We start from the raw sequence: 12,613 nt of genomic DNA, 5'->3' as shown, positions 1-12,613 counted from the left end.
AGAATAAAACTATCTTACATCAAAATAAACCATGTACTGCCAAACCAATAACGGCCAATTACTTAACGTCTATCAGTCAATGACTTAACAAAATAAACTTAGCACTCTTTTGCTCTATTTTGAATAGTTGTAGTTCTCCACATTAACTGTCACATTGATATCACCACTGACAATACACCACTTTTTAACAGCACCAAAATATGAAAAAAGCACTTTATATGTTTCAAAAGTAGTTGCATTAGCAAAAAATAAAGTCCTGTCTTCTTTACACGCTAGCTTTTCTGTATACATTAATCTCTCTGTGTACACCAGCCACTCAATATAGACTAGCCTCTCTGTCTTCTGTATACAGGTGCCCGTAATCTATATACACTAGCCTGCCTTCTTTTTACAATAGTCTTGGTGTCCCAGCCTCTCTGCATACACTAGCCTCACTGAATTCCCCAGACTGTATTCTGTATACACAAGCCCATCTGTAAAAAAAATAGCCGTTCTTCTGCATACTCTAGCCTCTCTGTGTAACACAGTCTCTCTCTGGATTCCCTAGCCTACATCTCTGCATACCCAGGACCTTCCTCTGTATAATCTAGCCTATCTGTATACACTAGCCTGTCTTTTGTACAAATTAGCTTCTCTGTAGCCGGTCTTCTGTATACACGATCCTCACTGTCTACTCTTGGTTGTCTTTTGTATACACTAGCATCTCTTTATACATATACATATACAGCTCTCTGTATACCCAAGCCTCTCTGTATACACTAGTCCACCGGTATACACTAGCAAGTCTGCCTACACTATCCTCTCTTTGTAACTCAACTTCTCTCTCTGTATACCTTAGCTTCCATCTCTGCATACCCAGGACGTTCTTCTCTATAATCTAGCCTATGTGTATACACTAGCCGGTCTTCTGTAGACATTAGCCTCCCTGTATAAACTAGCTGGTCTACTGTATACACTAGTCCGTCTGTATACACTAGCAAGCTTGCATACACTAGCCTCTCTGTGTAACCCAGCCTCCATCTCTGCATACCCAGGACGTTCTTCTCTATAATCTAGCCTATTTGTATACACTAGCCTGTCTTTTGTACACATTAGCCTCTCTGTATAAACTAGCCGGTCCTCTGTATACACTAGTCCATCTGTATACACTAGCAATTATGCGTACTCTAGCCTCTCTCTCTGTATAACTTAGCCTCCATCTCTGCATACCCAGGACGTTCTTCTGTATAATCTAGCCTATCTGTATAATCTAGCCTATCTGTATACACTAGCCATCCATCTCTGCATACCCAGGACGTTCTTCTGTATAATCTAGCCTATCTGTATAAACTAGCCTGTCTTTTGTACACATTAACCTCTCTGTATAAACTAGCCGGTCCTCTGTCTACACTAGTCCGTCTGTATACACTAGCAAGTCTGTGTAACCAAGCCTCTCTCTCTGCATACCCTAGCCTCCATCTCTTGCATAAACCAGGACCTTCTTCTGTATAATCTAGCCTATCTGTATACACTAGCCTGTCTTTTGTACACATTAGCCTCTCTGTGTAAACTAGCCGGTCTACTGTATACACTAGTCCATCTGTATACACTAGCAAGTCTGCATACTCCTGCCTCTCTGTGTAACCCAGCCTCGCTCTCTCTCTCTGTATACCCTAGCCTCCATCTCTGCATACCAAGGACGTACTTCTGTATAATCTAGCCTATCTGTATAAACTAGCCTGTCTTTTGTACACATTAACCTCTCTGTATAAACTAGCCGGTCCTCTGTATACACTAGTCCGTCGGTATACACTAGCATCTCTTTATACATTAGCTCTCTGTATACCCAAGCCTCTCTGTATACACTAGTGCACCGGTATACACTAGCAAGTCTGCATACACTAGCCTCTCTTTGTAACCCAACTGCTCTCTCTGCATACCCAGGACGTTCTTCTCTATAATCTAGCCTATCTGTATAATCTAGCTTATCTGTATACACTAGCCATCCATCTCTGCATACCCAGGACGTTCTTCTCTATAATCTAGCCTATTTGTATACACTAGCCTGTCTTTTGTACACATTTGCCTCTCTGTATAAACTAACCGGTCTTCTGTATTACACTAGTCCCCCTGTATACACTAGCAAGTATGCATACTCTAGCCTCTCTCTCTGTATACCCTAGCAAGTCTGCATACTCCTGCCTCTCTGTGTAACCCAGCCTCACTCTCTCTCTGTATACCCTAGCCTCCATCTCTGCATACCCAGGACGTTCGTTTGTATAATCTAGCCTATCTGTATAAACTAGCCTGTCTTTTGTACACATTAGTCTCTCTATATAAACTAGCCGGTCCTCTGTATACACTAGTCCGTCTGTATACATTAGCAAGTCTGTGTAACCAAGCCTCTCTCTCTGCATACCCTAGCCTTCATCTCTTGCATAACCAGGACCTTCTTATGTATAATCTAGCCTATCTGTATACACTAGCCTGTCTTTTGTACACATTAGCCTCTCTGTATAAACTAGCCGGTCTACTGTATACACTAGTCCATCTGTATACACTAGCAAGTCTGCATACTCCTGCCTCTCTGTGTAACACAGTCTCTCTCTCTGTATACCCTAGCCTCCATCTCTGCATAACCATGACGTTCTTCTATATAATCTAGCCTGTGTTTTGTACACTTTAGCCTCTCTGTATAAACTAGCCGGTCTTCTGCATACACGAGTCTCTCTTTATACCCTTGGATGTCTTTTGTATACACTAGCTGCTCTTTATACATTAGCTCTCTGTATACCCAAGCCTCTCTATACACTAGTCCGTCTGTATACACTAGCAAGTCTGCATACACCAGCCTCTCTGTGTAACCCAGCCTCTCTCTCTGCATACCCAAGATGTTCTTCTCTATAATCTAGCCTATTTGTATACACTAGCCTGTCTTTTGCACACATTAGCCTCCCTATATAAACTAGCCGGTCTTCTGTATACACTAGTCCGTCTGTATACACTAGCAAGTATGCATACTCTAGCCTCTCTCTCTGTATACCCTAGCCTCCATCTCTGCATACCCAGGACGTTCTTCTGTATAATCTAGTTTATCTGTATACACTAGTGTATACAGACAGACTAGTGTATACAGAGGACCGACTAATGTGTACAAAAGACAGGCTAATGTATACAGATAGGCTAGATTATACAGAAGAACGTCCTGGGTATGCAGAGCGCTCAGCTTCAAGGTATGGCCAACGTGAGTAATATGAGGGACACTCCTCACCCCCGCCCCCACCTACCAGATCTGAGTTTCATCCCCTTGCCCTCTCTGCCCCGGTCATCTGGTGGCAGTTTTATGCACTCCCTGGCCCCCACCCATTCATAATCCTTACCGACCTTTCTTTCCGCTGCTCACAGGAACACACTGGATGACTTGTCTAATTAACCAACTTGTACAAGACACAGCTATCCTCCTGTCCGACACCGGTCCCCCTTGGAGGCTTTACCCCTCACTGTTTGGGTGGTCCCTGCCTCTCCCTGGATGCTCCACATATACCACAACGACATTGTCAGAGGGGCACCACTTGACAGGACACAGGGCTTTCATTCCGGTGGCATCTCCCATTGGAGGAAGGGATGATGGCCCCAACCCCTTGGCAGCAGGTTCTTTCATGTACAGACCAGGGCGGCTCATCTTCCCTTCTGGAGTCTTGACCTTAGATGGGGGAGTTGCACTTTGGGGGGTCTGAGTGATACCTAATGCGCTGTACTGGAAGGGCTTGACATTCCCGCATATGTGTCCCCTCCCCCTGGATGCGCCCCTTGTCCCCCCCTCTGGCTCCCACCTACTCTTTGCTGACATTGCCTTCTGCAGCTTTCGGGGACCCTGGATGACTTATTTATTGAGCCTATTGGTACGAGACACTGCTTCCCTCCAGGGTGACTCTGGACCCCCCTGGAGGATTTACCCCTTACTGTTTGGGCGGTCCCAGCCTCCCTCTGGATGCTCTACACAGCCCCCGATGGCGATGCAGGAGAGACACTAATTGGCGGGCCCTAGGACTGCTGCTCGGGTGAAGTCTCCCATTGGATGGAGGGATGGTGGCCCCAGCCCCTTGCCTGCCGGATTTTCCATGCACCGACCAGGGCTGCTCCTCTTTCATCTTGATGTGGTGACCATGGAGGGGAGGAGTTGAAATTTATGGGGTCCGGGTGTTTGCTGGTGGGAGTGCGCTAAAGGACTTGACATTTCTGCATGTTTGTCCCCTCTCCCCTGTTTCCCCCCTCCCTTCCCCCCCTTCCCACCCTTCCCTTCCCTCCTTTCCCTCCCCCTTTCCCCCTTCCACTCCCCCTTTCCCCCCTTCCACTCCCCCTTTCCCCCTTCCCTGCCCCTTTTCCCCCCGGGGCGTGGACAGGGGAGAGGGGGTAAGGAGAGGACAATCTGCCAAAGGGAGAAATGCATTTGTTCGGGGACTGCATGTACTTTAGGGGTATGGGATGGGGGGTGGTGGATCCCATTCTGTGATGCCTTTTCTGTTGTGACGGGCTCCCTCGTGCATGCCTATGTTTAGGGCGAGCCGAGGAGACCCCTCAGTGCTGACAGTTATATGCTCTACCTCTGTTTTGGTTATACTATTGTTTTTTGTTTCTTTGATGTTACTGATTGTCTTTTATTTGCATAGCGGTATCAGACGTGACATTTACCACTGCCGGGACTGGGGGGACTAGGATTCGGGGGCTCCCTCTCCGACCTGTCTACCCAATAACCCAAGTAGGACAGCGCTTTAAACCCAGTGTACATCTGGTAAGCGCTATAGCATAATTGTGCTGTTTTAGTATACCCTTCCTGTACTGTTGAGTGCGGACAACCCTTAATTTCCCTCTCCCCCTGGGGTTGGGGTGCCCGGCCTCTTTTTCCCTTTACCTTTCCTTCCATTTGCCCTTCCTTTCTCCCCCTTAGTTCCCGCCATGCATTACCTACCCAAAACCTACCTTGGTTCAACTTTCTTTGCTTTTCTCTGACGTCCCCCTCCCCCTCCCCGAGGAGCGATGGGAGACTCAGTCAAGGTCACCTCTCTAAACGTTAAGGGACTGAACTCCCCTGAAAAACGGTGGATCCTCCTGGGAAAACTGAACACATCCTGTACTGATGTGGCCTTTATACAAGAAACACATTTTAAAAATACTAGCCTCCCCTTTCTATGGTCGAGATCCTTCCCTAAGGTCTACCACTCTACTAACCCCTCCTCTCCATTCTGATCTCTAGCAGGCTCCCCTGGGTTCTCCAGGATTCTCTGGTGGACCCTGGGGGCCAATATCTTTTTCTTAGGGGCCACATTGGAGAGCGCCTTTTTACATTTGCCACTGTGTACGCTCCCAATGATCACCAAGACACGTTCCTCAGAACTACCCTGCACAGATTATGTGACTTTCGGGAGGGCCAATTGATATTAGGTGGGGACTTTAATGTCCCCTTTCGCCATCGGTTGACACTTCTGCCTCTTGCTCCTCGCTCCCTACCCCTCACCTAGGTCTCTATTCTGGCACCTTAATGAGAGCCTCATCCAGATACCAGAAGTTTTAGCAGATGTGACCAGGGAATTGGACCTTTATTTCCAAGAAAACTAAAGCAGGACTGTGACCCGGGGATAATTTGGGAGGCTCACAAGTCAGTACTCCGCAGGGTACTTATCAGGAACAGCTTGCTAATCTGTTTCGTGAACTTGCCTCTGTGGAAGCGAAACATAAACATACCCCCTTACGGACCTTAGAGATTGAATTGGGGACACTCCATACCCATATTGCTGTCCTTCTCCATTATAAAGCGAAAGCGGCACTCCAGTTCTGTCGTAAACTGACGTAGGAGTCAGAGGACAAATGCAGAAAAATCTTAGCCAGGTCGGTAAAGGAGTTGAAATCTGGCTCTTACATACCACAGTTGATAGATGAGAATGGCCAGAGGGCCTCTACCCCAACCCAAATAGTTGAAGTCTTTGAAAAATGTTACTCTGATCTCTACAACCTGCCCGATTCAGGGTCTGGACAGGACAATATAGACAGATATGTAACCGGTTCTGGTCTACCAACCCTCTCATCAGAATCACGGGAGTACTTGGAGGACCCGATCACACTGGAAGAAGTCCAGACGGCCGTGGGACCTCCGAAGGTGGGTAAGGCTCCGGGCCCTGACGGATATACCGCACAATACTTTAAGACCTTCCTCCCTATTCTCGGCCCGCGCTTGGTGAATTTATTTAATACTCTGAGCTCAAATGGGGATTTTCCTGAGGATACCCTTAGAGCCCACATCTCGTTGATACCTAAGGAGGGCAAAGACCCGGGCCTATGTGGAAGCTACAGACCATTTCCCTCCAAAATTCGGTCCTAAAACTATTCTCTAACTCCTCGCCACGTGATTGGCACATCACTTGTAGTCCCTTATACATATTGACCAGTTAGGTTTTATTCCCACCAGGGAAGATAAGGACAACACCACTAAGGTGCTTACCCTGATCCGTAAAGCAAAGTCATCTGGGACCCCTTGTCTTTTCATGAGTACTGATGCCGAGAAGGCTTTTGATCGGGTCAAATGGACATTAATGTTCTCGGTCCTTTGCCATATAGGTCTGAGTGAACGGATGCTGGCATGGATAAGTAAGATATACTCACGTACTTACATTCCACCGGACATCGCGCGTACGTTTATGTTGAACTTCCCCCCACCCCTTGTCACTAAGATCCGCAGTTTGCTTCACGGGTGGCATTCTGGCCTCCATTCCTGGTTCAGCAGATGCAATCTCATTAAAATGAACATACTCCCTAAATTTACTTATCTTTTCCAAGCTCTCCCGATCCAGATTCCAGTCCTGTTTTTTAAGCAAGCTCAATCCTTGCTCACTCAATTTAACTGGGCCCACAAAAATCCCAGACTTAAGCGGTCACAGCTGACATTGTCTAAACAACAGGGAGGGTTGGTTCTCCCTAACTTGCGACGCTGCTACCTGGCCTCCCATCTGGGCCGTGTATTGGACTGGAATCGAAACAAACTTTCTAAGCTCACTCCCGAATTCCGCTAAGAAGCGCCATGTAGTGCTATAAGTATTTACCCACAGAATTTATGTCACATCCCACTATAGGGGCTTAGTTGAAAGTCAGTCACCTGATCGCTACCCAAAACACACTCACGTCTTTGACTTCCCCCCTATTCCCTATACGTGGCCATCCAACCTTTGAACTGGGGACCCACTTAGAAATTCCAACCTAGACAATGCGTCTAAATTCGTCATTGATGGAAAATGGCCTTCTTTCTCAACCCTAACAGATCCGACAGGGCTTTTCCAACTGCCTTTTTGGAGAGCGGCGCAACGACATCATTTTCTCCATTCCATCCCCAATCCTCAAACGTTCGCCCGCCCTCAGACGGAGTTTGAGACTCTATGCAGGAGCGAAGGCCCTTTGGCCCACATTCTCTCTCAAACAGATTACCCACACTTAACCTGTCTGTCCAACTGGGAAAAGGACCTTAATTGCTAATTTTCCCCAGCACAGAGACAACGCATTATCACTTTGGCTCTCAAAATGTCGCTGTGCACGAAGATACAGGAGACGAATTTTAAACTTCTCACCAGGTGGTATTTGACACCATCAAAGCTGCAGAAATGTTTCTCCTCTTCCTCGAACATATGCTGGAGGTGTGGAGAAGAAGAGGGCACGTTGCTGCACATTTTTTGGTCCTGCCTCAGCTTGGTGGACTTCTGGACAGAGATCCGATGCATAACACAAAAATTCACAGACTTCTCCATCCAGGAAGAGGCTGCATTCTTTCTCTTGCACCATTCACAGATTCCCATTAAGAAGTACAAAAAAATCTATTTTACGTCATGTGATAAATGCGGCGAAATCCTGCATCCCTCTCTATTGGAAAAAATGTTCCCCCCCTTTCATTACTCACTGGCTTAAGAAAATAGAGGACATTAAAAAAAATGGAGGACTTGATCCTCACATCACAAGGTATACAAGAATTTTTTAAACAAACCTGAGACATCTGGAATACCTTTATATTCTCACTGGAAGGATGTCGCCTGCTATCGCCTTAGTGCTCTGAGCTTTCCTTGACTGGCCCCTTGGACAGTGGCTGCCATCGTGTCTCGTCCCCTCTTCTCCTTTTCTGATCTTTCAACCCTTCTCTTTTCTGCCTTCCTCCCCTATCTCTCACCCCCTCCACCCCCTCTCTCTTTTGGAAAGAGTGGAAAATTGGGAATGACGGCCCCACACCCCCCTCTGGATGGATTATGCCGGAGGGACCTGGGGGTTTGTGTGACCCTGGATCTTGGTACAGTACTTTATCCGTGCCTCGAATCATTGTGATTGATGGAAGGCAGACTCACAGTTGCGAATATACCTGTATCAAGTATTGTTCAGCTGCTTTTTGCTCTGTATTTCTCTGTTGCATTATGTACTCGGGGGACCGTCTTCCCCTATTTGGAGAAAAAATTATATTTGAAAAAAAAAAGAAGCCTACGACACCTGGTATTCCCAGGCGGTTTCCCATCCAGGCATTAACCAGGCCTGACCCTGCTTAGCCTCCAAGATCAGACGAGATGGAACAGATTCAGGGCGATGTGGCCGTAGCCGATATCTTCAGGCACTCTCAACTCTCTTGACAAACACCAAGATGGTCACCTTGGAAACAAGCGGAAAAAAATAGGTCAACGGCCACAACATAAAAAGAAGCCTACGGCATCTGGAAATCCCAGGCGGTCTCCCATCCAGGTACTAAACTGGTCCCAACCCTGCTTAGCCTCTGAGATCAGATGAGATTGGGCTCTTTTAGGGTGGTGTGGCCGTAGGAGATTTCTTCAGGCACTCTCAACCTTGACTAACGCCAATATGGTCACCTTGGGAAACAAACAAAAAAATCAAGTCAACGCCAACAACATGAGAAGAAGTCTACAGCACCTAGTATTCCCAGGTGGTCTCCCATCCAGGTATTAACAAGGCCCGACCCTGTTTAGTCTCTGAGATCAGACGAGATCTGGTGCTTTCAGGGTTATGTGGCCATAGGCGAGCTCTTCAAGCACTCTCAACCCTCTTGACAAACACCAAGATGGTCACCTTGGTAAACAAACAAAAAAAAAAACAAGTCAACGCCAACAACATAAAAATAAGCCTTCAGCACCTAGTATTCCCAGGTGGTCTCCAATCCAGGTACTAGCAAGGCCCGACCCTGTTTAGCCTCTGAGATCAGAGGAGATCTGGCGCTTTTCGGCTTATGTGCCCATAGGCAATCTCTTTGGGCACTCTCAACCCTCTTGACAAATGCCAAGATAGTCACCTTGGGAAACAAGCGAAAAAAAAACAAAACGAATCAAGGCCAACAACATAAAAAGAAGCCTACAATAACTGGTATTCCCAGGTGGTCTCCCATCCAGGTACTAACCAGGCCTGACTCTTCTTAGCCTCCAAGATCAGACGAGATTGGGTGCTTTCAGAGTGCTCGGACTCTTTCCCCATCACTAATGGGACGAGGCAGGGGTGCCCTCTGTCTCCCCTAATTTTTATTCTGACACTGGAACCACTTATGTGTCACGTTCGGAATGACCCGAATATTACTGGCATATCCAAACCCTCGGCACACCACAAAATTGCGGCGTACGCTGACGATCTAATTTTTTTCGTCTCCAATCCACACATTTCGCTTCCCAATATACTCGTGGCTCTCCGGCGATACGGCAGCCTATCAAACTATAAAATCAATTGCACCATCGGCTGTATTGAATATATCGGTCCAGGATGGTGAGGCCAAGAGGCTATGCTCCGCTTTTCCATTCTACTGAGCTGAAAAATCTATACGTTACCTGGGCGTTGACATCGCAGCGGATTTGGTGCAATTGTACCCGCTTAATTTTCTTCCTCTCCTGAATAGACTGAAATCTGATTTGGGAAACTGGCATGATTTAACACTGACCTGGTTCGGGCGCTGTAATGCATTCAAAATGACGGCCCTCCCGCGGATCTTATACTTGTTCCAGACATTATCGATCCGGTTACCCCCAATCTTTTTCAGACATCTGCAGGTGCTGCTCCGGGACTTTATTTGGGCGCGCAAACCGCCCAGAGCCCGTTTGCAATTGCTTGCCAGACCAAAGGACAAGGGAGGGTCTGGGTCTCCCAGATCTGAGACAATACAACAGAGTGACTCTGCTAGCGAGAGTCGTTGATTGGCATTGTAATGGCCCACACAAGCAGTGGGTGGAGATGGAGATTGAGGATGGATCCATTCCCCTATTGACCTCCCCGTGGCTCCTGTCCTCCCTACCAAAAGACCTCAGAGATCACCCCGTAGTGGGAGCTACGTTGGCTGTTGTGCGGAGGTTGTTCCGCTGCACACACATTGCTCCCCTGCCGTCACCAATGACTCCGGTTATAGGTAATCCAGACTTCCCACCGGGATTTACCAACAAGAAACTGCGACAGTTGACAGTGGTGGGGAAACAGCGTCTGGGAGAGGTGTGGTCCTCGGGAGGGCTCCCGACCACGCAAACTGTCGCCGAGCTTTCTGACCCTCCGCTTGACTTGTTTAATGCTTATCAACTTTCTTCTGGCCATACAAAGGGCCCCCTACACTCCTAGAGACCTGACGCCCTATGAATCCATCTGTCACAAAAAGGAACCTGTGCAACACACCCTCTCCCTCCTGTACAACCTATTAAGTAGTCAGGAGGAGGAGTCGACCCCACCATTTATCCACAAATGGGAGATTGCATTTGGCATCACATTTACCCCACAACAGATAGGGAATATCCTGACATTAGTACATAAAGCTTCCATCGCAAACCAATATCAAGAATCAGGATACAAGATAGTCTCACGCTGGTATAGAGTCCCATACCTTCTGAATAAAATGAATAGATCGATTCCGGATGTTTGTTGGAGGTGCAATTCAGATACGGGGACCATGGGACACATTTTCTGGGCATGCCCGGCCTTGAGGAACTTTTGGGTGGAGGTGACCGGGACAATAAAAACAGCCTGTTCGAAAATACAAAAAAACCCTCACGATGCAACTCCTGAACGCCGCCCGGGCCTGCATTCCCACACTGTGGAGGCAGCCTCAGCCCCCATCCAAGGTGCTGTGGTATTCCAAAGTCAATCATATTCTCCGGATGGAAGAATTGACCGCCACCCTTCACAACACTGAAGAGGCATTTAGTGTTACATGGAGGCCCTGGAGGTATTTTACTGGTACTTGAGACTACATTTGGGAGGTGAGCAGCGCCCCTGTCCCAGAAAACGACTGAACATCTAACGTTTACCTACGTAGGCCAAGTCTGCCCTGGGTGGCATTCCCCCCCTTCCCTTTTTGTCTTTATTTTTCTTTTTTTCCCTGCCGCCATCCCCCCCCTCTTCTCTCTCCGTCTTTGCACTCTCTTCTTCCCCCGTCCTCCCTTTTGACTATGCCTTGTCTCCTTACTAGCCTTTGGGACCCAGAAGAACCCCAGGGTTCTGGACACGACCGGCTCATATTTTACTCTGGTTCACGTAGGTCATGATAAGCTGGCTCGCTGTGGTCCCAGTTGTTCTCCATGATTACATTTGTCCGAACGGAGCTGCATTAGTTATACTGTACTACATGTCGGAGGTGGGGTTTCTCTCTTTTCTGCATGAAACTCTAGGACTCCCCTCTGAGAACCCAGAGTTATTTGGCTGCCTATTTTTTGTTACCATGTAATTGTGACCCTGGGTCATGCTGTATGGTTGACTGTTATATTTATGTTGTTCTACTTATACTTAATAAAAGAATAAAACAAAAAAAAAAAATTAAGTCAATGCCAACAACTTAAAAAAAAAGCCTATGGCATCGAGAAATCCCAGGCGGTCTCCCATCCCGGTACTAACCAGGTCCCAACCCTGCTTAGCCTCTGAGACAGGGCTGGTGCAAGGATCGTTGACACCCTAGGCGAAAACCTAATTTTGCCACCCCCCCCCGGCTGCGCCCATGACTCCACCTGCCCTTGCTACACATGACCTATCTGACCCCTACACTGACCCCCTGACACATAAACTAATCCACCTGACTCCTACTTCCTGCACTACTCACATCACATTGACCCCTACACCGACCCACCTGGCACCTACACCAACCCACCTGGCACCTACACCAACCCACCTGGCACCTACACTGCCAATTACACTGACTATCGCGCTGACACCTACACTGACCATCACGCTGACACCTACACTGACCATCACGCTGACACCTACCCTGAAAACACATACCCTGAAAACACATACCCTGAAAACACATACCCTGACACATAAAATGGCACTGACGCATACACTGACGCATACACTGACGCATACACTGACATGACACATACACTGACACGACACATACACTGACACATTACACTGACACGACACATACACTGACACGACACATCACACTGGCATGACACATACAGTGGCATGACACATACACTGACACATCACACTGGCATGACACATACACAGACACATCACACTGGCATGACACATACACAGACACATCACACTGACATGACACATACACTGACATGACACATACACAGACACATCACACTGACATGACACATACACTGACACATCACACTGACATGACACATAC

General features: G+C 47.5%; 2 pseudogenes; both read right to left on the bottom strand.

The window, feature by feature from the left end:
* Nucleotides 1-8,698: 8,698 nt before the first annotated feature.
* Nucleotides 8,699-8,818, bottom strand: LOC143936994 (5S ribosomal RNA; annotated as a pseudogene).
* A 95-nt stretch (nt 8,819-8,913) lies between these two features.
* Nucleotides 8,914-9,032, bottom strand: LOC143936485 (5S ribosomal RNA; annotated as a pseudogene).
* Nucleotides 9,033-12,613: the final 3,581 nt, after the last annotated feature.

Source organism: Lithobates pipiens, unplaced genomic scaffold (genome assembly GCF_037356315.1).
Source record: "Lithobates pipiens isolate NorthernLeopardFrog02 unplaced genomic scaffold, aLitPip1_a1.2 Scaffold_28, whole genome shotgun sequence".
Classification (NCBI taxonomy): Eukaryota; Metazoa; Chordata; class Amphibia; order Anura; family Ranidae; genus Lithobates; species Lithobates pipiens.
This window is presented reverse-complemented; position numbering and strand designations above follow the sequence as displayed.